We start from the raw sequence: 26,426 nt of genomic DNA, 5'->3' as shown, positions 1-26,426 counted from the left end.
TCCCGACAGGCTGCGTTCGCCTGCGCTCACTTGACCATAGCCCAATCAATGTGTTCCTAATTGAGCTTGAAATGGTAATGGCCATAGCGCACATGTTTACGGCGATGCAAGCAATTCTGTGTAAAAAACAAAACAAAAACAAAAACAAGACAGTGTTTGTTGACACGGCATCAATACTAGAAAGCCCCTTTGGAGAAAGCCATATTATTAAGTGGGAAAAACAACACATCACGGCACTGGCAAATGAAGAATAATCAGCCCAACAGTTTTGTCAAATGATCATCAAAGGAGCGTTTACACAAAAACCACCAGAGACATCAGTCAGCTGGCTAAATCACATCAGTGCTACAAAGCTGGGCCTCGTAGGCTGCAGCAGCTCAACATCTTCTAACAGAGTATTGTATGGATAACTGCTAATTGAATGTAGACTATAGGTGTGGTATAACAGAGTATTGTCTGGATAGCTGCTAATTGAATGTAGACTATAGGTGTGGTATAACAGAGTACTGTATGGATAACAGCTAATTGAATGTAGACTATAGGTGTGGTATAACAGAGTACTGTATGGATAACTGCTAATTGAATGTAGACTATAGGTGTGTTATAACAGAGTATTGTCTGGATAGCTGCTAATTGAATGTAGACTATAGGTGTGGTATAACAGAGTACTGTATGGATAACAGCTAATTGAATGTAGACTATAGGTGTGGTATAACAGAGTACTGTATGGATAACTGCTAATTGAATGTAGACTATAGGTGTGTTATAACAGAGTACTGTATGGATAACAGCTAATTGAATGTAGACTATAGGTGTGGTATAACAGAGTACTGTATGGATAACAGCTAATTGAATGTAGACTATAGGTGTGTTACCACTTGCACCCTCTGGGTAGCCTGTGTTAATCATCCAACCTGTATTACATGGGTTCGTATCAAATCCCTGTCAGAGTGGAGACCAGTTAAGGAGTGATGTGAGAGAGTACCCCGCTGGTTTGCACAGAGCCTGGAGGCAGGCCAGCTAATCTGCAAAGCCTCAACACTCATCCGCACGGATCAATGGATAACCAGGCAAATATTAGCACGTCTCCGCTCTGTCTGTCAGACTATCTATGGCTCTGTCTGTATGGAGAAACTCACTCTGCCTGGGAGCCATGCCCACTGAATACCGTGCCAATTAACCTTGACGGGCTCTTAAAACAGAAATCCGACAAGGGCTATAAAGGTTTTACAGTGACACTCAGGTTGATTGTGTACTGTTTTAGTAAGAAGTCGTTATTGTCACTTCCTGTTGACCTATCAGGAGGAGGCAGGAGGGACGTTTCAGAGAGTAACATTACCGCGTCCTGTCGCAGTCGTGATCCATTGGCAGAGAGTTGCATAATGGTGTGCATGTCTAAATGTGAGTGGTCCAACTTCTGTAGGAGGTTTCATGTGGAATTGAGAAGATATAGTGTTTCTTTGTGAGTGTGCGTGGGGTGTGTTTGTGCGTATGTGTTTTATAGGCTGTAGGGGGTGTTGTGAATATGCAAGGGAAGACAAATGGGTTTACTCTGCCGATAGTTCGGTGCCAGCCCTCCACACAGCCCTCCACCATATCTCTCTCTCTCTCTCTCTCTCTGCATCGTTAGCTGCTGTCTGGGTTGTGGGGCCCTGTGGTGTGATATTGAACGTGTTGTAAAATACTCACGCCCCACACATTAGAGCTGCTAACATAGAGAGAGAGAGAGAGAGAGCAGAAAATAGAGAGAGAGTGAGAGAGAGACACACAGAGAGACAGTAGCGTGTGTGTCTGAATGACTGCAGGGCTGTCTGGTGCAGCAGTGCAGGAAGGACAGAGGAGAAAAACAGAAAGGAAGGGGAAAAACAAGCTTTTATTTTCTGCTTTAATTTGACTGTGGGATGGAGGGGAGATGGGGGAGGGAGGGGAGGGGAGAGGGGGGAGGGAGGGGGGGGGAGAGGGGGGAGGGGGAAGAGGGAGGGGGGAGGAGTTCAGCCGACCCAGATCAATGGGAAAGTTTGTCTCTGTCAATTTAGAGTGGAGGCCTGGAATAGAAGATGCACAGCAGGCAGTGTGAAAACACATCACTGTTCGATATAGCTCCTCCGTAGAATGAGGACAATGTTGAAAAGCACAAAGGAAGCTGTCTATTTTTCAGTGAAGGTTAATACACGGACATAGAGAAATGCCGTAAATAACAATCATTGCTAGGTTATATAGTATGTATTATGATGTGGTCATACAGTAGTATGCTCATAATAGAGCTGGATTTGATGGCAGTGTGTGCAAGGACACACATAACACGTGTGTCCTTGCACACACTGCCATCAAATCCAGCATTACAATTGTTGCTGATTGGAAATGTGATTTGAAACTCTGAAGATGCTGGAAACTGAGCAAGCAAGTGAATGAGTAATGAAAACTGTGACAGACCTATGGAGCATCTAAAAACACAGCTTGGTAAGGGGTTTTGAGAGAAAATTAAGACGTTTAACCAAACAGTTTTGAAAAACAGAAAACAAAGTGCTTTGAAACATCTTTTGAGAGATACAGAATTTGGATATAAAAAAAAAAAAAACTGTACACAATGCGCCAATAGGGGGGGGCATGGCCTCAGTCAGTCAGTCAGTGGGGGCGGGCGTGACACAGATGTGCAGGAAGTTGTCGGGGTGGCTGAGGTGCATGCTCAGCCACTGCACAGGAGTCTCCAATAGAGGCTCAATACCATGGATCACCACCTGGAAACGCGTCACCTCCTCGTCGTGTGGTATGGCAGCAGGGTACATCTCTCTCAGGAGGTCACCCAGTGTGTGTGTGTGTCCCTCAGCTGAAACGGGCCGAAACAGTTTCTGGATGAATGGCTGGCCGCTGGTCTTCTCGTATATCCTGAAGGGGATGTATCGGAAGCCTCCATCTTCTGTGGGAGATTCCATCAGCTTTCTGTTCACGGCCCAAAACTCGTCAAACTTATCTTTGTGCAGACCCATCCACAGCTGCTTGTGCTCCGTCTTCTGCATGTTGTTGACCACCTGGCTCTTGTGCTTCAGGGCGTCTGCCTCCTTGATGCTGGACATGAAGTGAGCCTCGATCACTGAGTTCGACAGGCAGTGCAGCAGGTCACGCTCTGGGAAGCTCTTCAAGTGCACAGTGATGCTCCAGGGCAGGGCGCTGTTGGGGCCATGATGCAAGTCAAACAGCACTCCGATTGGATAGTGCCATTTGAGCGGCGTCCCCTCATACTCAAACCACATCTCCTCCCCGTGCTTGGCCTTCATCACCTTCAGGAAGTGTTTCTTCACCTTGTCTGTGACCAGAGTCAGGTAGCTCACCCTGGGCAACAGCAGATAGAAGGGCTCGGCCTCCCTCACGGTCACCTCGTCCTGGTAGAGAGTGAAGCAGGTGGGGATCCGGCCGAACCAGACGTCTCTCAGCACGTCCTTGTCATCTGCCATGCTGCTGCTGCTGCTCCCACAGGCTATGAAGCTACTGCCACTGTGACATCACTGTTGACACTGTGACATTATTCACATCACTGATGATGTCACTGATGATGTCACCGTTGACATTATGATGTCACAGATGATGTCACTGTTGACGTTGTGATGTCACGGATGATGTCACTTTGACATTATGATGTCATAATGCAGGTGATAAGACGTGGTGAGCTCTGTTGGAAATCGTTGTGCCGTGTCTGCCTGTCGGACAGAATGTAGGGAAACAGTGGATGGATAAATCCAGAAGGAGGCGGTAATGCATAAAGGATGCCAACTGCCATGAAACACCACAGAAGAAGTTAGAAATCATTCCCTATTACAGAAGTAGTGCACTAGCCTAGAAACTGTTTCACTGGAATTATGTTGCTAGGGAACAGTTTGGACTCAAGTTGATTTCATGTTAGTTATTGTATTAGCAAACAATAACTGACAGGAAATAAACTAGTAATAAACTAAATAAACTAATAGGGAATGATTTCGAACAGAGCTGTGGCCTCCCCAGAAGTCGTCTCCCCAGAAGTCTGCTCCAAGCACCTCGGCCCCGTCATCCCCTCTGCCTGCCAAAGTACCTTCAGCTTCAGCCAAGTTCAATAGAGCAGAGCCTTCTTTTGGCTGATTCCATGGCAGAGGTTTTGTGAAGAAGACCCCTGGCACTTTTCAAACCTCTCCAGCAAAAATGGCACCCCACACTTCTCAAACCTCTCCAGTAAAAATGGTCCCTCTCGCGAGCCTCGACCCTTACCAATGCAAGTGGACAATTAGAGCCAGAGTCACCAACAGCATCCACACCTGGTTAGAGCCAGAGTCACCAACAGCATCCACACCTGGAATAACTCTAGAGAGGGCAAGCTCTTCCCCTTTGAGATTGTGGATGAGGGTGGGGAGATCAGGATCACAGCCTTCAACAAGGAGGTGGACAGGTTTTCCCTTTAGTGGAGAAAGGCATGGTGTACTACATCAGTAAAGCATCATCAATGTGATTGGAGTGTGTTAGAGTGCAGAGGAGGTTTCCTGTGTCACCACTCAGACCAGCAGAGAGGTCTCCAAGAGAGACACCACTGGCAAAGTGGTGACAGCCAGAGTGTGAGTAGAGGAGGCGGAGCATTTTGATGGCTCTAATCTGCCTGTGGTCGCCATCAAAGGAGCTCACCTGTCTGATTTTGGGGACAGATCTCTCTCTGCTTTGTTCAACTCAACAGTCATGGTCGGTCGATCAGCAGGCAGCAGAGAAAGTGTCAACTGGAAAACACTGAGGGACGTTAAGGCTGATGTCACAACCACTGATGATGTCATGTCATGCCCCAATATCATCAAGTGATGTCATACCCACTGATGATGTGGATGACGTGGGATGAGTTGACATGAGTTTGGTCACAACCCCCCCAAAAATGTGCCTATGGAAATCTTGCACCCGCAGCGCACAATATTTCTAGTTTGTGTAACAGCAGAGATAATTGGGAAAACAGAATTTGAAGTCATTATGCAGTAATAAATATGGTATATTTGGCTTGTAGAATAGGTGACACAAATGCACACATTGCCCATTGCCTTGCCCTCATGATGCTGAGTGTCATTCTATGATACTGTAGGACTGGGAACTGGAGCTATACGCTTCCAGGCTGCAGCATGTTGAAGTTGACATTAAATATTGAGTCACCTATAGGGTACACTTGTGGGAGCAAACAATCACAGACAGAGCATGAACTTGTTAGACATACATTATTTGAATGAGAGTGGTTTGAATTGGTTTGGCTTTCACAGTACTCGGCACAAAGGAGAGAGAGAGATGTTTAAGAGCATGGCATACAGTAAGCTATACTCTAACCCATGTAAGTGCAGATGAGCAATATGGTTTTCCACCAGATGTATTCTTCCACGTACCAACCGCTGCCTGTCGGTGTGCACCTTTCTAGCCATATCTTATCCAAATCTGGATCAGATTGCTTTAATTCACCAAGTACAAAGGGTGCAGACAGAATGTTACCTGGTTAACTGGCGCTGACACATCACAAGACATGTTACACAATCCTAACCCTAACCCTAACGCTAACCCACCCAGTGGGCATGCCCATTGAGAATGGACGTCAGGGTGAAAATGTATGTTGTTAATTACTTTCAATTGTCTTTACATTGTGACCAACAGAAGGAACCCAACTGATGGAATATGCCAACAAGAAAATAAAAAAATATATATAAAAAATATCTCTCCTCTCTTCAAGGATGAGATGAGACCGAGTATTTCCTGTGTTGAAGAAATGTTCTTTTTAAATCTCAATGACAGCCCATGGCCCTTCTAATGTTAATAGGAAAAGATGCAGTAAAATACTGGTATTACAAAGGTTAAAAAGCCTGCAGTGGATTTGATATGACACAAGTGTCAATAATCCTGCCTGAGCAACGAGCTGCATTTCAAAGCAGCTGCTGCCTACAACACAACACATGATGCCAGTTTGGAGAAATTGTGGAATTTTCTACTTTGTACAAACGTTTTCAGAATCGGAGATGGACTGTCAGGTTAAGTAGAGCTACTGCATCGCCAAACGACAGACATGACGTGATGCGCACATTAGACGTATTGCAGAGCAAGTTAGATCAATTCCTATACAGTAGCTACATTGATTAACTGTTTATCCGGTGGTGACAATGTCATGGCATTGCCACAGTTTATGTAGCCTATTGGAAACAATGTCACGACAATCTACTGGTTTATTTAAGAATAAGAGCATACTGTATACGTGGTCAGGGATGTGTCCAGTGCACCTGCAGCCTGATGATGACAATCAGTCCATCAGCTGAAATGCACACTCCGGGAAAACAGCTGTCCCCGGTCAGGAGGCACTGTGAAAGTGTCAATGTTTACCTGCGTTTAAAAAAAAGCATAAGCGGTCTAAAAGCAGTATTTGATGGTTGGCAACTCAACATTTTCGCACAAGAATCATGTCAATCTTTTCTTATTATTACAATCCTAACATATCTTTACCCTAACGGTTAGGGTAAAGATATGATATCATCCATCATATCGGAAGTAATGTTGCTTATAATGTTGCTTGTTTTATGTGCATTTTTTACTCTGCTCTCTTGGCATCATTGTAAATGAGGCTATACCCTCAATGTCCTCCGAGATCTAAATAAAGGTTGAATGAATGAAAATGAATAAATATCTGAGGTAATGTTGCTTATGTAATGCCAAAATAAGAGCAGGAAGCCTGACTTTGCTCAGATTCAAAATGCAGTCAAGGGGTTTGGAGCTGCTCTCTTCTAACACTGTGTGCTCCACACCACCCACTGCACTGCCTGAAGTCTTCATTTGAAGTCTGGCTTTTCCGTGCAGCTCGTTATTGCAGTGACACAGAGGTGGGGGAAAGTATCACATGACACACAATTCAATTGACACAAAGCAAACTTGAGGTAAAATGCAGCGGCTGATTCTATAAGCCGGTGAATTAGAACGCCACCCTCTTCATATTCTTTTATTGTCTCGGTTTCTCTCTTTCCCTTAATTCTGTGCAGTCGAGGGCTTATAGTGGAGTGAGATTTGGTTATCAGGCTCTCTCTCTCTAACACAGTCAGGGAATAGACATTTTACCTCCTCCCTTCTGCTGCTGCTCTCCTCCACACTCACGTCTGTCTCCACTAGCTCTCCGTGCCCTTAATATCCCCTCTCCCTTTGCCTGTCTTTGAGCTCTCTCCTCTCTCCTTGCCTTCCTTACTTATCTGCTGTCTTCCATACACAGGAAATCAATAAAGCCAGCGTCAACATTATAACAACATTATATCAACTCTGCGGGTGCATAGGCGGGCCGCTGAGATAGACGAGCGGTCGCTGTATCAGTTTGAGCTGGAGCAGCATTCTGATTGGCAGAGGGCGCAGCATTGATTTATCTATTACAGAGAGGAGATAGCATTAGTGTTCATCACACAGACTTCTGCCAGGGAGAAGTTAGGGAGATGGCTGGTGTGTCGATGTGCGTGCACTTTAAAGTAGATGTATGTAGGTGTGTGTGTGGGGGATATGCTGCATGTATAGGCCTATGTATAATATGCATATGGGATTGTGTGTGTGTGTGTGTGTGTGTGTGTGTGTGTGTGTGTGTGTGTGTGTGTGTGTGTGTGTGTGTGCGTGCGTGCGTGCGTGCGTGCGTGCGTGCGTGCGTGCGTGGGCCGTGCGCGCGTGCATTCAGGACATGAATAACACTTCTAACACAAGTAACGAAATGGCAAAAGCAGATCCGGCAGAAACCAAACAGGAAGTGGGGTTCAGAGGTCAGGTCAGAGCGGGACGGTTAGCAGGTTCCTGTGCTGACGGGACCGCGTTGACCTGGAGGTGAAATGTGTCACGGTCAACAGGAAGGAGAAGTGCAGACGAGAGGAAAAGACAGATTTAAGGCTGATAGGAAACATGTGAACAGTGCGCACAATGAATGCTGTGTGTGTCTGTGTGTTTATTTTGGAGAGTTGAGAAGGGTAAGTGAGAAACAAACTGAAGACGTGGGTGGAGGAGAAGTGAGGTGTGCGGTGAGTGGGTAGAGCAGCTCCACCTCTAAGTAACTTAAACAACCTCAGCTCAGTCCAGCACAACCTCCTCTCACCCCTCTGCCTCTGCTCAATCCACTCTCAGCACTCGCTCCACTCTCCAGGCATTACCTAACTGCAGTAAGTGCCGGGCCCTGAGCAGATGACAGGGCAAATTCAATCAGCCCAAAAGCAGCAACTCAACTCCACCATCGGCCACTTGACCCAAATCTGAGGCTCCCTCCCTCCCGCGCTGCAGGTGGGGCTGCTGCTCTGCACACGCCATGTCTGGAAGGATGTTTTTGTTCTTTGTGCTACGTGTGTATTTATTCTGGGCAGAAGAAAATATGTGCACTTTGCAGAGATGGTAAGTAACTAAGTACAAATACTTTGTTACTGTACTAAAGTAGGATTTTCGGGTATCTACTTTACTGAGTATTTATTTTACTTTTACTCCCTACATTTTAACACAAATATCTGGCTTCTGGTCTCTATAGAGCTGAACAGTCACGTGACATCTCTCGCCCCGGAAGTGTTTCCCATTCATTTTCTCCATAGACGTTTCGGAAAATCCTTATTTAACGAGTTCTAAGGCTGGAACCAAGACAACCCGTGACCTACTGAACCAAGACAACCCATGACTACTGAATCAAGACAACCCATGACCTACTGAACCAAGACAACCTGTGACCTACTGAACCAAGACAACCCGTGACCTACTGAATCAAGACAACCTGTGACCTACTGAATCAAGACAACCCGTGACCTACTGAACCAAGACAACCTGTGACCTACTGAACCAAGACAACCTGTGACCTACTGAACCAAGACAACCCGTGACCTACTGAACCAAGACAACCTGTGACCTACTGAACCAAGACAACCCGTGACCTACTGAATCAAGACAACCTGTGACCTACTGAATCAAGACAACCTGTGACCTACTGAATCAAGACAACCTGTGACCTACTGAACCAAGACAACCCGTGACCTACTGAACCAAGACAACCTGTGACCTACTGAATCAAGACAACCCGTGACCTACTGAATCAAGACAACCCGTGACCTACTGAATCAAGACAACCTGTGACCTACTGAATCAAGACAAGCCGTGACCTACTGAATCAAGACAACCCGTGACCTACTGAATCAAGACAACCTGTGAGCTACTGAATCAAGACAACCCATGACCTACTGAATCAAGACAACCCGTGACCTACTGAATCAAGACAACCCGTGACCTACTGAATCAAGACAACCTGTGACCTACTGAATCAAGACAACCCGTGACCTACTGAATCAAGACAACCCGTGACCTACTGAATCAAGACAACCCGTGACCTACTGAATCAAGACAACCCGTGACCTACTGAATCAAGACAACCCGTGACCTACTGAATCAAGACAACCCGTGACCTACTGAATCAAGACAACCCGTGACCTACTGAATCAAGACAACCCGTGACCTACTGAATCAAGACAACCCGTGACCTACTGAATCAAGACAACCCGTGACCTACTGAATCATGAGTGACCATAAAACATTTAGAATCTATGTCTATGGAGAAAATGAATGGGAAACTAATTTCCGGGGCAAGATATGTCACGTGACTGTTCAGCACTATTGGTGCCCCTCTATCTATCTCACTCTCTTGAGTTATTCTCTTGGTCCCGGCATAGACATGTTTTCATCATTTCCCCAGCATCTCCTTGTCTCATGTCTGTTTATTTGAACAGATAAAAGTGCTGTGGCTCCCTCACAAGTTCTTCCTCCTCCTCCTCCTCCTCCTCCTCCTCCTCCTCCTCCTCCTCCTCAGAGAGAGAGAGAGAGAGAGACAGAGACAGAAAGAGGTGAAAGCTGATATGCAGGTACAAAGGTTCACTGTGTTGATGGAGGCTTTGATCAGCTGAGCACCTGTCTGCAGCCCTGAGGGGCACCACAGTTCATAAGGTCAGCTTTGCAATGATGTGCACTTCATACCCAATACATTTGAAATATTAGACCTGTTGGTTTTGTAACAATAGACCTGCTCTAGCCTCGAACAATGTCAGCAATATTTGAAGTTTCATTCCAAACAGAGATTTCCACCACTTCTAAAAGAAATTAAAAATTAAAAATTAAAAGTGACTCATACTTTTACAAAAAGATGAATAGCCCCCAAAATGTCAAATAGCTCGGAAATTTTTCCGATGGATAGCAGGGGATTGATAACCTGACGCTGCCAGATGGTTTTGTTTTCTGATCTCATGATCTCACATGAATCCACCAGTCCTGCAAGGTTAGACAATTGAGGGCTTTGGTTGACAAATAATATTTTTAAAGACTGTGTATCCTTTAATGTGATGAACTTCTACTTTGCTTATTTATATATTAGCATTTTTATTTAAAATATTCACATTTAGCTGATTGGTCCAATGTGTTCAATGTGTTGTAGGTGTGTTCACATAGGCAGCAAGCTCGGGCTTTGCAGAGGAAGCTGCGGAAGTGGTATTGAAAGCTGTAGTTCCTCAATTGGCCACTTGAGGCTGGCTAAAGGGAGTCATTCCCCATTCACCCCCATGTTAAAATGCCCATCTTTACAACAGGATGTTTACAGCCTGGTTCAAAAAACGGTTTTACAACTGTAAAACACAACTGTATGGTTGTGAATTTTTATACCAGTTTAGAGTAAAATAGACAATAAAAAAACTATGTTTTGGGCGTGATTGACAGGTCGCCTGTCTGACCAGTGATTGCGCAGCTTGCTGATCACAGACCAATAGCAGGCGGAGCTGCGGCTCTGGGAAACCCCAGTCTTATGCTGTCTCATGTGAGCTGTGTAAGGACCCCAAGATGTTGACGGCCACACTAGGCAGATGGTCTATGGCAGTGATACTGAACTTGCGGCTCGGGGGCCAGTTGCGGCCCGCGATAGGGTGCCGAGTGGCCCCCGACCATTTCCTAATTCACAAATAAAACTACGTTAACCACCTTGTGGGCACAAAGATTTTATTTATTTATTTATTTTACTCTGAACTCTATTTTTGGTTAATAACATGTACTGTAGTTTGTAATTTGGACTTGCCTGTAAAGGACATTTTTCTTTTGTGAGTGGTTTTTATACCGCCATTACACTGGATTTATATTGAACTTCCCTATGTTTGCATTGTCACTCTGATTATGGATTTGATTATTTGTTTGCATTCTGCTTGGTGGTTCAGATTTATGCTATGTGGGTTCATGGTTCAATGTTAAAGTTGACAGACTAAACTCAGGCTGGCACCGCCAAAACCTACAATCTGCTACCGAAAAATGTACATTATTTGTTTATTAACTGGCCCCTGGCCTCCTGCAAAAGTGACCCCCCAGGCTAAGCACTTTGAATATCCCTGGTCTATGGTGTTCACTGGATGTTTGGGGTGTTCAGACTTGAAGAGAGAGAAAAGAAAAAGAAAAAGTAAAGTACTCTTCTCTTAAGCATTCATTTCAGTGGCTAATGCATTGCAAATTAAAAGCTGCGGTGGCCCGAGGCAGCAGCACCTGCTGGCCTTTGTGGGGCTTCACCTGCTGGGCTGCAGAGCTGTTAGCTGGCCTGCTGACTGAGTCACAAAGGTGCCGGATGTGGACAGCATAGCAGATGAACCTTGTTCGATTAAAAGGTGACGCACGTGCACAGCAGAGTCAGGAAGAGACAGAGGCGGACGAGATGGAGAGAAATGGGTGTGTCTCAACAGGGATTGCAGGGTGGAGGTGGGCGGGTCGCGTGGTGGCGGGGGGGAGGGAGGGGCATCCCTGACACAGAACTGCAGTCTGTTTGCATTACATCACATACATCTTTCAGAGCCATTACCACTCTGACTTGGGGGGAAGGAGGCGGGTGGGAAAGGTGGTAGCAGAGATAGGAAGGAGTGGAAGGGAGAGTAGAGAGCCAGGCGTAGACAGAGGTTGAAAAAAATGAAAAAGAGACTGTGTGGGAGAGGACAGAGAGGCAGAGATAGAGAGAGGTGTAGGCAGAGAAAGAGAGAGAGAGAGAGAGAGAGAGAGAGAGAGTGCAAAGGGAAGTAGGACGATGTGGCAGAGCTCAATTTATTATGGTTGCCTTACTCTCAGAGAGCCCAGGAGCGGCTGGCACTGTGAAATATTCAGAGAGGGACCAGGACCAGAAACACAGGCTTTCTGTGACGTAACAGAGCTGCAATGCTGGAACAACGCCCACAGAACTGTGATCCACGCTCACAGCCTTGTTTGTATCTTCTTCTGATACTGTGTGTCTTGTTAGATTGTTTGATGCATTCATGATATTCATGGTTCAGAACCTGCCCTACCTGTAGGTGCCTGCAGGGTTCATGGTTCAGAGCCTGCCCTACCTGTAGGTGCCTGCAGGGTTCATGATTCAGAGCCTGCCCTACCTGTAGGTGCCTGCAGGGTTCATGGTTCAGAGCCTGCCCTACCTGTAGGTGCCTGCAGGGTTCATGGTTCAGAGCCTGCCCTACCTGTAGGTGCCTGCAGGGTTCATGGTTCAGAGCCTGCCCTACCTGTAGGTGCCTGCAGGGTTCATGGTTCAGAGCCTGCCCTACCTGTAGGTGCCTGCAGGGTTTTCCCTGCATAGACAATCACGAGGCGGCCACCTCTGTCACATTTCGTGCCACCTCCAGCCCTCGACAAAAATCTGACAGGTGTCTTCATAGAAAAACACTATGGTGGATCTCTGTCATTTGACGGTGATGTGTTGACAATTTAATGTAAAATATTCTTCTTTAATAAAGTTATTTGTTTAAAGGGGAACTAAGCCTCCAGAATTGTGGCAGACCTGTCTCTACTTGGGATTAAAAAAAAATGCAAATCAACCCAGCTGAGCTGTCAGCTGTCAGCTGGGCTGAGAGGAGCTCAGCTGGGGAGCTGGGCTTAGCCCTCGTTCACACCATACGCTGAAGCCATGCTGAAGCTACGCAGCACTACACTATGGCAGTTTCATTTCGGCGTTAATAGGCGAGACTGTTCACACCAGCCGCATGCCACGCCCCACTGAAGCCACACTGCAGCGATAGTTTCAGCTTCTGTTCCATTTGTCAAGCGCGCAGCGCGCTCCGCGCAGCACCCGAGCTGCACCCGAGCTGCACCCGAGCTGCCAGGCATGAAGTCAATGCAAGTTGTGAGCGGCGGAAGGGCGAGCCGAGCGAGGCGCTGAGGAAAAGACAGTGCTTCTTATAGTGCCTGGTGTGAACCAAGGGTTAGCTTGAACCCCCCTTGTGTCGCTCTCTTTCTTTTCTTTTCTTCTTCCATGATACATGGTGACAGTGTGGACTTGATTTTGTGTTGTGTACCATGTATGTTGTATTTTGTAGCCCAGTGTTGTCTGTAATGTGTTGGACGACTTGCTGTGAAGAAAATTGCCCCTCGAGGACATTAAAGCTTTTTGAACCTTGAACGGGTCCAGAGACGGGGCCAAGCTAACAATTGACCTGTCAAAGAAATATGGAGCCATCGCAAAAACACCTACTAACCCATGGCTGGTAGAACTGCAGTGTGAATCGTATAGCCCTGGGTTTAGGTTAACCTGGGCTAACAAATGTGTGTGTGAAAAGGGGCTAAGTTAGCCCAGGGCTATAGTACCTTAGCCCTATTCTTAGCCCAATGCTAAGAGAATGCACTGTGAAACCCCTATAGCGAAGTGCTAAGAGAAACCTTTCAAGACACTGCACTCCTTAATCACAGTCTACCTCCATCACCCCTCCTACATATCATCTTCTCCTCTATCTCTTCTTCCCCTTGAAGGACTTTTAGCATCACCCCACACCTCTCCTCTCCCCCAGCTAAGCCCAAGCCTGTCTTTCACCCTCTGCAACCTTTAATCAAACTCTACCTCGGCCGTCCATCCTCTCTCTCCTCTGTTTCCATTCCAAAGTCATTCAATCACTTCCTCTCTTCTCCAGTCAAATTTACCATGTTCCTTCTACACCTCCTTCCCAGTGGACCCTGCTTCCAGTATGTCCTGGGGCAGATAGAGGAGAATGTGTGCACCGTGTGTGCTCTTGTGTGTGTGTGTGTGTGTGTGTGTGTGTGTGTGTGTGTGTGTGTGTGTGTGTGTGTGTGTGTGTGTGTGTCAGTGTGTGTATGGAAGGGCTGTAACATTATGGATGACTTCATTTAGCGGGGCTATTAACAGAGCATGTCCCTGGGCTGTAGACCTTTCGTACGAGTCGTCCCTGGAGACAAAGCAAACAGAGAGAAAATAGGATGGAAAGTGTGGTGAGGGCATCCAGAGGAGAGATGTCACAGAATGTGTGATGTGTGTTTGTATACAATTTAAAAGCCAGATTTCATAAGCGTGCCCTGAATAACGGCCGTTATTCCCCCCCAAAAGAAATAAAAGTGGTGTAAAACGTCCCAGGACTCCCAGGACTGCAGAGGTGCTGTAGAATGCATGATCAGGTCTAATATATATGTACACACTATACTCTGGGATATAACCTTGTAAGTGCATGTGTGCCCGCACACACGCACGCACGCACACGCGCACGCACACGCACACACACACACACACACACAATGAATGAGAGAGATACTGCTCTAGGATGTAACCTTGTGCAACATGCACACACAAACAGTACACACAGACATGTGTGTGTGTAGCAGAGAGAGAGAGAGAGAGTGGGGGGGGGGGGGAGATGGTCAGATACTGTAGTGAGAGTGAGAGAGGGGGTAGCTGAGATATCAATGAAGCGTTGTAATATTGCTCCATGGTTCTGGTTAGACACAGGTCCCAGCAGTCTCTTTATATTGTCGGTCTGTCTGCATGAGTGATGCTACTCATAATATCATGCTGATGGGTGCATGAGTATATCAATACCAAACCAGTCCCTATAGAAAATAAAATAAAATAAAGGTGGGTGCACGTGGACCCTTCATTCCTGCCATAGTGCTTACCTACTACCACTTCACTACCAAGTGTCACTCCAAATCAAGTTATAAGGAGGTGCTCTCGGATGAAGGGGGAGGGTCGAAATGAATGGACAAACTATGGGACGCCCTCACTCTACCGGAGGAATTGGTATCAGTCATCACCATGGCAACCGACAGAAGCCCTGCTCCTTTCAGATTTTACAAGGTGGCGAGACTCCGATGGCAGCAAGCTACCATGTAGGGTGCTGGAGCAACCATCAAGCTACCATGTAGGGTGCTGGTGCAACCATCAAGCTACCATGTAGGGTGCTGGTGCAACCATCAAGCTACATGTAGGGTGCTGGAGCAACCATCAAGCTACCATGTAGGGTGCTGGAGCAACCATCAAGCTACATGTAGGGTGCTGGAGCAACCATCAAGCTACCATGTAGGGTGCTGGTTAGGGCTGTCACGATTCCTCGAGTACCCCGAATAACTCGAATAATTAAAATGATCGAGGCCAAAATGATTCGCCTCGACACGGCATTTAGAGAGTAGAGACTGTGTTTCTCACGGACGCTTACTGGTGTGGCACAGCGCTCTTCCAGTGTAAACATATGGGTGTAAACACGTGAGAACACATGATCGCAGACAGACCAGAGAGGCAGAGCTAATAGCGAGCGGACCCCGCAAAATGGAACGAGGCGGTGGAGAAAGCAGACAGGAGGAGCCGGGAAGGGAAGAACCAGGGCCGACAAAGCGACCGAAACTGTCTAAAGCGTGGGACCATTTCACGCTGAAAAAGGACACAAACTCAGTGGTGTGCAAGTACTGTAACGATACTTGCATATCACAACAGTACCTCGTCAATGCTTCAGCACCTGAACCGTAAACATCCAGTCTACGCATCCACCAGCGCATCTACGTCGAGCGGAGCAAAGTAACGTAACGTTAACTATACACAACGCTAATGTAAATGTATGCTAATGATTGCTACTTGATATTAAGACTAGTAGTAGTTGTGCTGCTGGCTTGCCACGTTGCCAATATGACTATTAGTAACTGCATTCACGCTGCATTTTTTTGATGTGGCTTGCCGTTTTCTGTGAGAAATACAAAGCTCAACCTAACGTTAACGTTAGCGGCTAATTTAACAGCGTTGTGTGTGTGTGTGTGTGTGTGTGTGTGTGTGTGTGTGTGATCACACTAGCCTATTGGTGTGTGAGAGAGAAAGAGAGAGTGAGTGTGTGTGAGAGAGAAAGAGCAGCAATGTGCGAAGTTGCCTCATGCAGCTGTAAGGTAAATGAAGGATGTAAACTAGCTAGTAAGCCATTCATTCATATTATTTAACGGTTGCTGTACACTGGAAGAACTCAAACGTCAGGTTGAAAAGATGAATGGTGCCACTGCCAGTTCTATGCAATTTAAAAATAAAATTTTTGTTTTTTCTAAGAAAGAAACCAATGTAGTTGTTTATTTGAAGAGATTTATCTTATTTTTTGGTGTATATTTACGATAAGCCTTTGAAAACACAAAAAAGGGTTCTTATCCGATTACTCGATTAATCGATGGATTATTCGGTAGAATACTCGATTACTAAAATAATCGATAGTTGCAGCACTAGTGCTGGTGCAACCATCAAGCTACCATGTAGGGTGCTGGTGCAACCATCAAGCTACCATGTACATGTAGGGTGCTGGTGCAACCATCAAGCTACCATGTAGGGTGCTGGTGCAACCATCAAGCTACCATGTAGGGTGCTGGAGCAACCATCAAGCTACCATGTAGGGTGCTGGTGCAACCATCAAGCTACCATGTAGGGTGCTGGTGCAACCATCAAGCTACCATGTAGGGTGCTGGTGCAACCATCAAGCTACCATGTAGGGTGCTGGTGCAACCATCAAGCTACCATGTAGGGTGCTGGTGCAACCATCATGCTACCATGTAGGGTGCTGGAGCAACCATCAAGCTACCATGTAGGGTGCTGGAGCAACCATCAAGCTACCATGTAGGGTGCTGGAGCAACCATCAAGCTACCATGTACATGTAGGGTGCTGGTGCAACCATCAAGCTACATGTAGGGTGCTGGTGCAACCATCAAGCTACCATGTAGGGTGCTGGAGCAACCATCAAGCTACCATGTAGGGTGCTGGTGCAACCATCAAGCTACCATGTAGGGTGCTGGTGCAACCATCAAGCTACCATGTAGGGTGCTGGAGCAACCATCAAGCTACCATGTAGGGTGCTGGAGCAACCATCAAGCTACCATGTAGGGTGCTGGAGCAACCATCAAGCTACCATGTAGGGTGCTGGAGCAACCATCAAGCTACCATGTACATGTAGGGTGCTGGTGCAACCATCAAGCTACATGTAGGGTGCTGGTGCAACCATCTAGCTACCATGTAGGGTGCTGGAGCAACCATCAAGCTACCAAGCTACCATGTAGGGTGCTGGTGCAACCATCAAGCTACCATGTAGGGTGCTGGTGCAACCATCAAGCTACCATGTACATGTAGGGTGCTGGAGCAACCATCAAGCTACCATGTAGGGTGCTGGAGCAACCATCAAGCTATGTAGGGTGCTGGTGCAACCATCAAGCTACCATGTAGGGTGCTGGAGCAACCTACACTTGGACATGCAGACTGGAGGAGCCGGGGATCGAACCACCGATCCCTTTTATCCAAAGAGATTAGTGGATGACCCGCTCTACCTGAGCCACAGCCGCCCCATGTGAACACATAGCATCCAAAACCATGACAATGAAATGTGAAGTAAACTGACTATTATTAATAGTGGACTATTTTTGTTTGCATCCATTTAGGCATTTATGAGTTTGTCAAGCAATCTTAATAGTCGAGCAAGAGAAATAGGTTGCCATGTACCCATGGCACCTTTTTGTAATCTGTGTTTATAGGACCCTTGTTTAGTTAAGAATTTGTCATGTTGCCAAGGTCACCTAATGGCCCATGGCATTCATTTGGCAGCCACGCGAGAGGGGCGAAATATGCAGATTTTGTCCTCCTGAACCAGACATAAAAAGACAAATGGACCCAAAAATGGACCCTTTTTTCGAGTAAATTTTGACACCAGGAATCAAATGGAAAGGTCATTGTACCACCACTCTTGTGAAAACAGGCACATAATACATTTTAGGCTCCTAATATAACTTTTGCTAATTTTGTTCCGCAACAGTTTCTTGAAATAGCCAAATAGATGGCCCTCAGTCTAACTGACCTAGATGGCAAACTGATAATACAAGACAATTGATAGCCAAAGTCATCAAAACCGCCTGCTTCACACGGATCATAATGAGGATGCCCTCTTGGGCTTTGGGGAAAACGTCATTGACATTTTTCACCATTTTGTGACATTTTATAGACCAAGCGACGAATTGATTAGTTGATAAAATAATCCATAGATTAATCGCTAATGAAAATAATCGTTAGTTGCAGCCTTATTTGACAGAGATGTCTGACAGACTGAGACAAATGCAAAACGAAGGAGAGAGATGTGGTTTTAATCCAAGTTCTAGTACTAAGAGGCATGCAGAAATAGACGTACAGTATAGAGATAGCCAGAGAGGGAAGTGGCACAAAAGAGACGAGGAGTCAGGAGACGAGGGCGGATGAAGAGAAGAGCTCTAGGCAAAACATAGTACATACTTTGACACACTATTTCCCCGCCTCCAGCTGTGAGGCAGCCATCAGCGAGCAGGTTCAGTGTGAGGCAGCGTACAGGACCGAGTGTGAGTGATGAGAGAGGAAAGACAGGGAGGGAGTCTGACTGCAGATATACACAGAAACCGGATCTCAGAAAAATCAGAATGCATAAAACATATACAATAGTAAGCTATTACTTCTGCTGGTTGAGTTATAACTTATCTTGAGCATCCCATACTGTACCTTACACAAACACACATAGGTGGTGTTCCAAGGCAATGCCTAGGGCCTCACACATCCTAGTCTAAATCATTTCCCCCTACTTTCAAAAAAATAAAATAAAATAAAATACATGAATGTGTTAGAGCTCAGAGGCCCACCACCCCTCCCCAGCAAGAAACAGATCTTACTGGGCCAGGCCCCCTTCAAAGTCATGATTTCAAACTCCTAATTTTAAGCTCCACACAAGAGGGGAGAAAGTAACAGCAAAAATAAAAAGCTTTAAACGCTACACTTTCACTCAGTCTTGGTGGGTAGGATTTTGCCCAGGCCCTGCAGCAGTCCAGGAGTTGATTCCCAGTGGCTCTGTGCATGTTGGCCCTCCTTCTCATGCCTCCATGCCAGCCACACCCACTAGTGGTGGGTGGGCGGGGATAAATGAGAATCGATGGAGTTGAAGAAAAAGAAGAATGACCCTCTCCCACTGCATTGATTATCAGCTCGTTGGGGTAACGGTCCTGATGTAGTAGGCTCTGACCTCACACACAATACAGCTTTAATTAACAGCAAGTTTCCATAGCCATAGCCACCAGCCATAGAGAGCCAAAGTGGAACGTCACTTCCTGCTTCAGCACTGTACCAGAGATTTTCATCTGACATTTATTTTCCCATAGACATGTAAAAAAGAGATGCTTTAAAAAATAGTTTTACTTATTCAAACGGTACAGATATATTTAGAAACAGGAGAGATCACATAACATTTCACTCGGACCAAAATGTAAAAAAAATGCGGGTTTAAAGAAGAAAAAATTCAACGTTGTTTTTTAAAGTTTTGGTCAGAGTGAAATGTTCTATGGTCTCTCCCAATTCTAAATATAGCTGAACCATTTAAGTTAAATGAAGCTTCGCGTTAGTTCATTCAAGACACGGAAGTCATAGGCTAGAGTATATGCCCCAGCTGTATCCAGCTGTCAGCCGCTGATTGGATCATTCATTCACCAACCACAGCCATTCTCACAATAAGGCGGTCCGTATAAACACGGCCTCCTCTCTCACTCTGATCTGCTCCACCTATGCTGCCTCACACTGCTGCTGCTGGCAATGCTTTGCCTCCACCACCCCAGCCTCCACCTTGCTCAGTCTGCTTGGCTCAAAGGCTAATCATGTATTCTAGCGCTAGAGTCTGCATGGCTCAAAATGTGAACATGTTTCCATGTCTTGCTTAGGCTCCCTCTCTTACTCACTATGGCTTTAAATTAACCTGGAATCTTGTATCCCCATGGGGGATTTTTGCGGCCCTCCCTGCTCGGCGTAGCATGCTGCTGGGCCGGTTCAGGGAGGAGCATCTTCTGTAAAGAGCGGAGCCTTCAACGCCAAACATAACTGTATTTCCATTTATGCAATAAATGGTTAAATCTATGATGAGAGTGTTCTTGAATGAAACTATTTTCATAATCATTTTACGAAATGTCTATTTTTGAAAATAAATTGCGGAAGAAAATCTCTGGTACAGTGCTGAAGCAGGAAGTGATGTTCACTTTGGGTTAGGGTTAGGGCCTCTCTATACATACCTGTATGTACATACATACATAGTACATACATACATACCGGTACATACATACATACATACATACATACATACATACTACATACATACATACATACATACATACATACATACATACATACATACATACTACATACATACATACATACATACATACATACATACATACATACATACATACATACTACATACATACATACATACTACATACATACATACATACATACATACATACATACATACATACATACTACATACATACATACATACATACATACATACATACATACATACATACATACTACATACATACATACATACATACATACATACATACATACATACTACATACATACATACATACATACATACATACATACATACATACATACATACATACTACATACATACATACATACTACATACATACATACATACATACATACATACATACATACTACATACATACATACATACATACATACATACATACATACATACATACATACATACATACATATTGTGTGTGTGTGTGTGTGTGTGTGTGTGTGTGTGTGTGTGTGTGTGTTTTTCTCGCAAACCCAGTTTGTATTATAAAATGAAAGTTAAATCTGACAATGTCATCAGAGTTGCATTGGAATCAAGTACTTATTGGAATTAAAACATGCATCTGTGGCTTAACATGCAATCGACTGTTTAAATTGCTTTTATAATCTCTTTGAACATTAACAGATTTCACTGGCTGATCTGTTTCATCATCACTCGATTGAGACAGTACTGTACTTGCTGCAGCCAGGTACGGGAGTGATGCAAGTGGGGCGAGGCTGCTCATTGGTTGGGAGACAGAGGGAAAGGAGACTCCTTGATTTCTGAGTAGGTACAGGAGCCTGTAATGTAGTGTGTAATGTGTATGACTTGTATTTGTATTTGTTTTGTTTAATTGAAGTTGGTGTTACTTCCTGAAAGGGGAAATTGTTTGATGAACTCTTCCCCTTTTGGCCCGTGGAGACTGTTAAAAGTTACTTTACCTGTGGGTTGTTGGCATCCCACAATTGCAAGGAAAGCGAGTGAGGAAATTACAATGATCTGGTATGTGGACAGCCTCTGACCTCTCACACTGGCAATCAGATGCACACACACACGCACACGCGCACGCACGCACGCACGCACGCACGCACGCACGCACGCACGCACGCACGCACGCACGCACGCACACACACACACACACACACACACACACACACACACACACACACACACACACACACACACACACACACCACAATTCTTTGATTGGTCGACTGACCTAATGACAGTTTCTCTTTGGGCCCAAGGCAGGAAATGTCAAACCAATTAACAATAGGACAGCAGGAAGAAGAGAAGCTGCTATAGAGAGAAGGTGGGCAAATGGAAAGGAGATAAACGTCGCCTCTTCAGGAAGATGAATGAGTAAAACAGTAACAACAGAGCTCACAGTACAAAGCTACTGAGATGAATGAGTAGAACACAACAGAGGCATAAAGGAAGACAAACTAATGTTGACACTGGAGCGTAATGATTCAGATTTCCGGCCTCTCTCTGCTTCCATTCCCCCCTCTCTCTCCTCTCTCTCCCCTGTCTCGTCTCCCCTCTCCCCTCTCTCTCCCTCTCTCCCCTCTCTCTCCCCTGTCTTGTCTCCCCTCTCTCCCCTCTCTCTCCTCTCTCCCCTCTCTCTCCCCCACATAATAAACGCATGGGAATGAGAAGCAATAAAAGGATGACATAAAGTCATTTTCAAAAGCACTATATTTATTTTCCTGCCATCTCTCTCGTTAAGATACGCACACTGCCGACAACACACATGGACACACCGGCACATATATGAAAGCTACAGTATATAAAGACAAAGACCCAAACACACATGCACATACACACACACTTCTCTGTGGTTCAACACCGTTTGGCTTCGGTGCTCGTTTGACAGTTCATTTGAAACATGTAACACGCCACAGTACTTTAAAACAAAACTGCGAAAACGAAACTTACTTCCCCCTGCCCACTCTAGTGCAAGTGCACTTACTGTAGTAAGTCATTGGTCACTGTCATTGGTCAAAGGTCAGGTCAAAAGGTCAAAAATCAAGGGGGCATCCCACGACACCTGATCAGGAAGCTGATGCTACTGTGTTCGGTCTATTTGTTTCTTATTTTTTCAGATATATCTCGTGTTTTTCTTGTGATTATTTGGTGCTGTTGCTGCTCTAGGTTCCACCAATCTGTTCTATTAGGTTTTTCAAGTTTTTTCGTTTACACAATAATTTTCTCATCTTTATTGTAAAAGATGGAGAGGGCTCAACCCTGTTAGCCCATTTATACCAGCCGTCCCTGACACACTCCACACTTTGAATGGCCTCACAGTGGTGACTCTGTGGTAATATGAAACAGGCTCAGTCTCCTCTGACCCTGCCCTCCATGCAAATAGACTTACATCCACACACACACACACACACACACACACACACACACACACACACACACACACACACACACACACACACACACACACACACACACACACACACACACACACACACACACACACACACACACACACACACACACACACACACACACACACACACACACACACACACACACACACACACACACACACACACACACTCCAGCTGGAACCCAGGGCCACGGCTCCCGGGGGCCAGTCAAGGCCTTGGTCTGGCTCCACTCATTAGTTACAGGGGGGAGAATGTGTCACCCATAGATTCAGTAGGTTTGTCATCAGCCCCATTCCTATCGCTGATACGTTACATTACGTCATTTGGCAGACGCTTTTATCCAAAGCGACTTACAATAACACATTTTTGTCAGCAATAGAGCAATCTACTATGGAGCACAGTCTATGATAACTACAACTTCTGAAGGAACAGTGGTACAAGTTTAGGTTAGTGGTACAAGTTTGGGTTAGTTTTCTTTTCTTTTTTTTTTTTTTTAGAAAGAGAGAGAACGAAGTTAGATCAAGAAGGGCCCAGATGGATACGTAAACCTGCTAGTAGGTTTCAATGGCCGTTATCAAACAACGTTATATTTAGGCAAATAAAACAACTTAGGGTTAGGGTTAGAATTAAGCAACAAGACGCGTTAAAATACAAAAACGTAAACCTCTCGTGATAACGAATCGCTGATAACAACCTTCTGTGCCTACTAGCAGGTCAGTAGGGCCCTACTGGCTGATATGAATGGGGTGATAAAACACTGATAACGACGATTGAATGGGGTGACAATTACCAGATCGGGTGATCTGTGAGTGTGTGTGTGTAATCATGGGTATGCCAATGGGTCAATGCAAAGTGTGTGTGTGTGTGTGTGTGTGTGTGTGTGTGTGTGTGTGTGTGTGTGTGTGTGTGTGTGTGTGTGTGTGTGTGTGTTTTAATTTGCTGCCATTAATGGCCCATGTAATCCACAGCCTGCTCATCTGAAGCCATTTACAGCTTCAGCATTGCTGTTGTGAATCACAGCACTGCCTCTGCACCTTCCAATGAACTTTGACCCTCATGGAGAAGAGAGGCAACAGCCAATGATTAGACCCCCCCCCTCTTTCAACTTCTTTACATTTCTCTCTCATATGTCTGTCTTTGGAAGTTGATGTTATGACATATAAAACATTTTCAGTTACTCCTCTTGTTTGTTGCAGATTTGCATATAACTGTGAAGCCATATAACGACATTGCATACGGTACAATTTGAGATGCTGGGGGCAGACAAACAGAAACAACTCTCACCTGGTTACTGTACACAGAGGGTGAGGTATGACGCCCCCCCCCCTCCCCACACACACACACACACCCACACACACACACACACACACACACACACACACACACACACACACACACACACACACACACACACACACACACACACACACACACACACACACACACACACACACACTATCTATTCTCTATCATGATGGATTGATTGTCACATGTGTTTGTGTCAGACGGGCTATGAGGCGTCCCACTGCTGAGTGATTTATGGAGCCAAACTCCGAGACAGAGACATGGAGGGATGCTGGCATGGATGACACCTCTACAGTGGAGAGAGAGACACCGGTCTCATGGAGGAGAGAGAGAGACATGTCTCCTGGATGACAGCTCTACAATCATTTGGTCAAGGGTGGGCTGAGGGCCTCTCTCTCTGTCTGTCTTTCGTTCTGCACTATTGCGTGTGTGTGTGTGTGTGTGTGTGTGTGTGTGTGTGTGTGTGTGGGTTTGTGAAGTTGGGAGGCTGTGTGTGTGTGTGCATGCATGTGTGTGTGTGTGTGTTTGTGAAGTTGGGAGGCTGTGTGTGTGTGTGTGTGTGTGTGTGTGTGTGTGCACGTGCGCGCGTGCATGCGTGTGTGTGTGTGAGTGAGTGAGTGAGTGAGTGAGTGAGTGAGTGTGTGTGTGTGTGTGTGTGTGTGTGTGTGTGAGTGAGTGAGTGTGTGTGTGTGTGTGTGTGTGTGTGTGTTCAGGAGATGGATAACACGTCTAACACAGTAATGAAATGGCAAAGCAGATCTGGCAGAAACAAAACAGGAAGTGGGATTTCCTTCCTGTGGCGGGTTCAGAGGTCAAGTCAGTGAAAGGAATTGAATTGTGTGTGTGTGTGTGTGTGTGTGTGTGTGTGTGTGTGTGTGTGTGTGGTGTCCTGGTGGCTCAGATGGCTATGGCACATACTGTGTACCCAATGTCCTGGGGTTGAATCTGGCCCAGGACCTTATCTTAAGAGAGGAAAGGTTGGCAGAGAGGGAGATCACATGACTTTGGACTGGCTAATGTCGGCAAAATACCAACAAAGAAAGTGTGTGTCTTTTCCAGGGTTGGGTGGTAATGTGTTACAGTAGTTCTGTGTCCAATTAACAACTAGTGTGTAAATTTGACAGTTGTTATCAACCACTCTAAATATCAACTTGAGGTTGAATTACCCAGAAACTACTTCCCACTGTCATTCTTTGATTCTTTGTTGTCATAATTTATTTGCTGTTCTTTCGGTTAACACGGACAAGCAAGAGAACACCGCTAGCTGCAAATGGTCCCACTTGATTTTATCAGGCAAAAGGATGGCAAGAACATTGTTATAATTGTAAACTGTGTAGAAGACAAGTACAACTACCTCTCTCTGCAACGAACACATGTCAGATCTGCCTCAGCGTTTGCTGTACCATCATCACACAACACCAAACTCAACTCAACTTCAAAGTACAAGCAGAAAGCAGAAAACAACAATAGGAGGAAAAAATGCCTGAAAGTGGAAATAAGGATTAAATTAAATTAATGAATTAATGAATTAAATTCTTGGCCATGGCGGTGCTGCTGTGTGGCTCCCTGCTGTGCTGTGTCATTCTGTTATCCTCCACACAGAGGTGCGCAGGCCTGCCTATCCTGATTTTCGCAGAAAGAAGAAGAAGCAATCAGGAGTGGAGGCGTAACGGAAAGGTAATATAACAAATAGTGGAATTAATTCACGCTCTCAGGGAGCAACAAGTCAAATGATTAACCTTTGAAAATGAGTCATGACTAGTGAGTGTTGCAGTTGTATCATCGTGGTGTCTGCTGGGGTCTGAGATGAACAGTTGTGTCATCGTGGTGTCTGCTGGGTTCTGAGATGAACAGTTGTGTCATCGTGGTGTCTGCTGGGGTCTGAGATGAACAGTTGTGTCATTGTGGTGTCTGCTGGGTTCTGAGATGAACAGTTGTGTCATCGTGGTGTCTGCTGGGTTCTGAGATGAACAGTTGTGTCATCGTGGTGTCTGCTGGGTTCTGAGATAAACAGTTGTGTCATCGTGGTGTCTGCTGGGTTCTGAGATGAACAGTTGTGTCATCGTGGTGTCTGCTGGGTTCTGAGATGAACAGTTGTGTCATCGTGGTGTCTGCTGGGTTCTGAGATGAACAGTTGTGTCATCGTGGTGTCTGCTGGGTTCTGAGATGAACAGTTGTGTCATCGTGGTGTCTGCTGGGGTCTGAGATGAACAGTTGTGTCATCGTGGTGTCTGCTGGGGTCTGAGATGAACAGTTGTGTCATCGTGGTGTCTGCTCTGGTCTGAGATGAACAGTTGTGTCATCGTGGTGTCTGCTGGG

The 26,426-nt window shown here is 45.6% G+C and overlaps 1 protein-coding gene and 1 pseudogene across 2 annotated transcripts in view; both read right to left on the bottom strand.

The window, feature by feature from the left end:
• schip1 (schwannomin interacting protein 1) overlaps positions 1-26,426 on the bottom strand; it is a 220,590-nt gene that overhangs the window by 123,188 nt on the left and 70,976 nt on the right. The window lies entirely within an intron of this gene.
• Positions 2,622-3,452, bottom strand: LOC310776939 (autophagy protein 5 pseudogene; annotated as a pseudogene). Its single transcript has one exon. The product of its transcript is annotated as an autophagy protein 5 pseudogene (transcript).

This window comes from Poromitra crassiceps (assembly GCF_964638095.1).
Source record: "Poromitra crassiceps genome assembly, chromosome: 5".
NCBI lineage: Eukaryota > Metazoa > Chordata > Actinopteri > Beryciformes > Melamphaidae > Poromitra > Poromitra crassiceps.
This window is presented reverse-complemented; position numbering and strand designations above follow the sequence as displayed.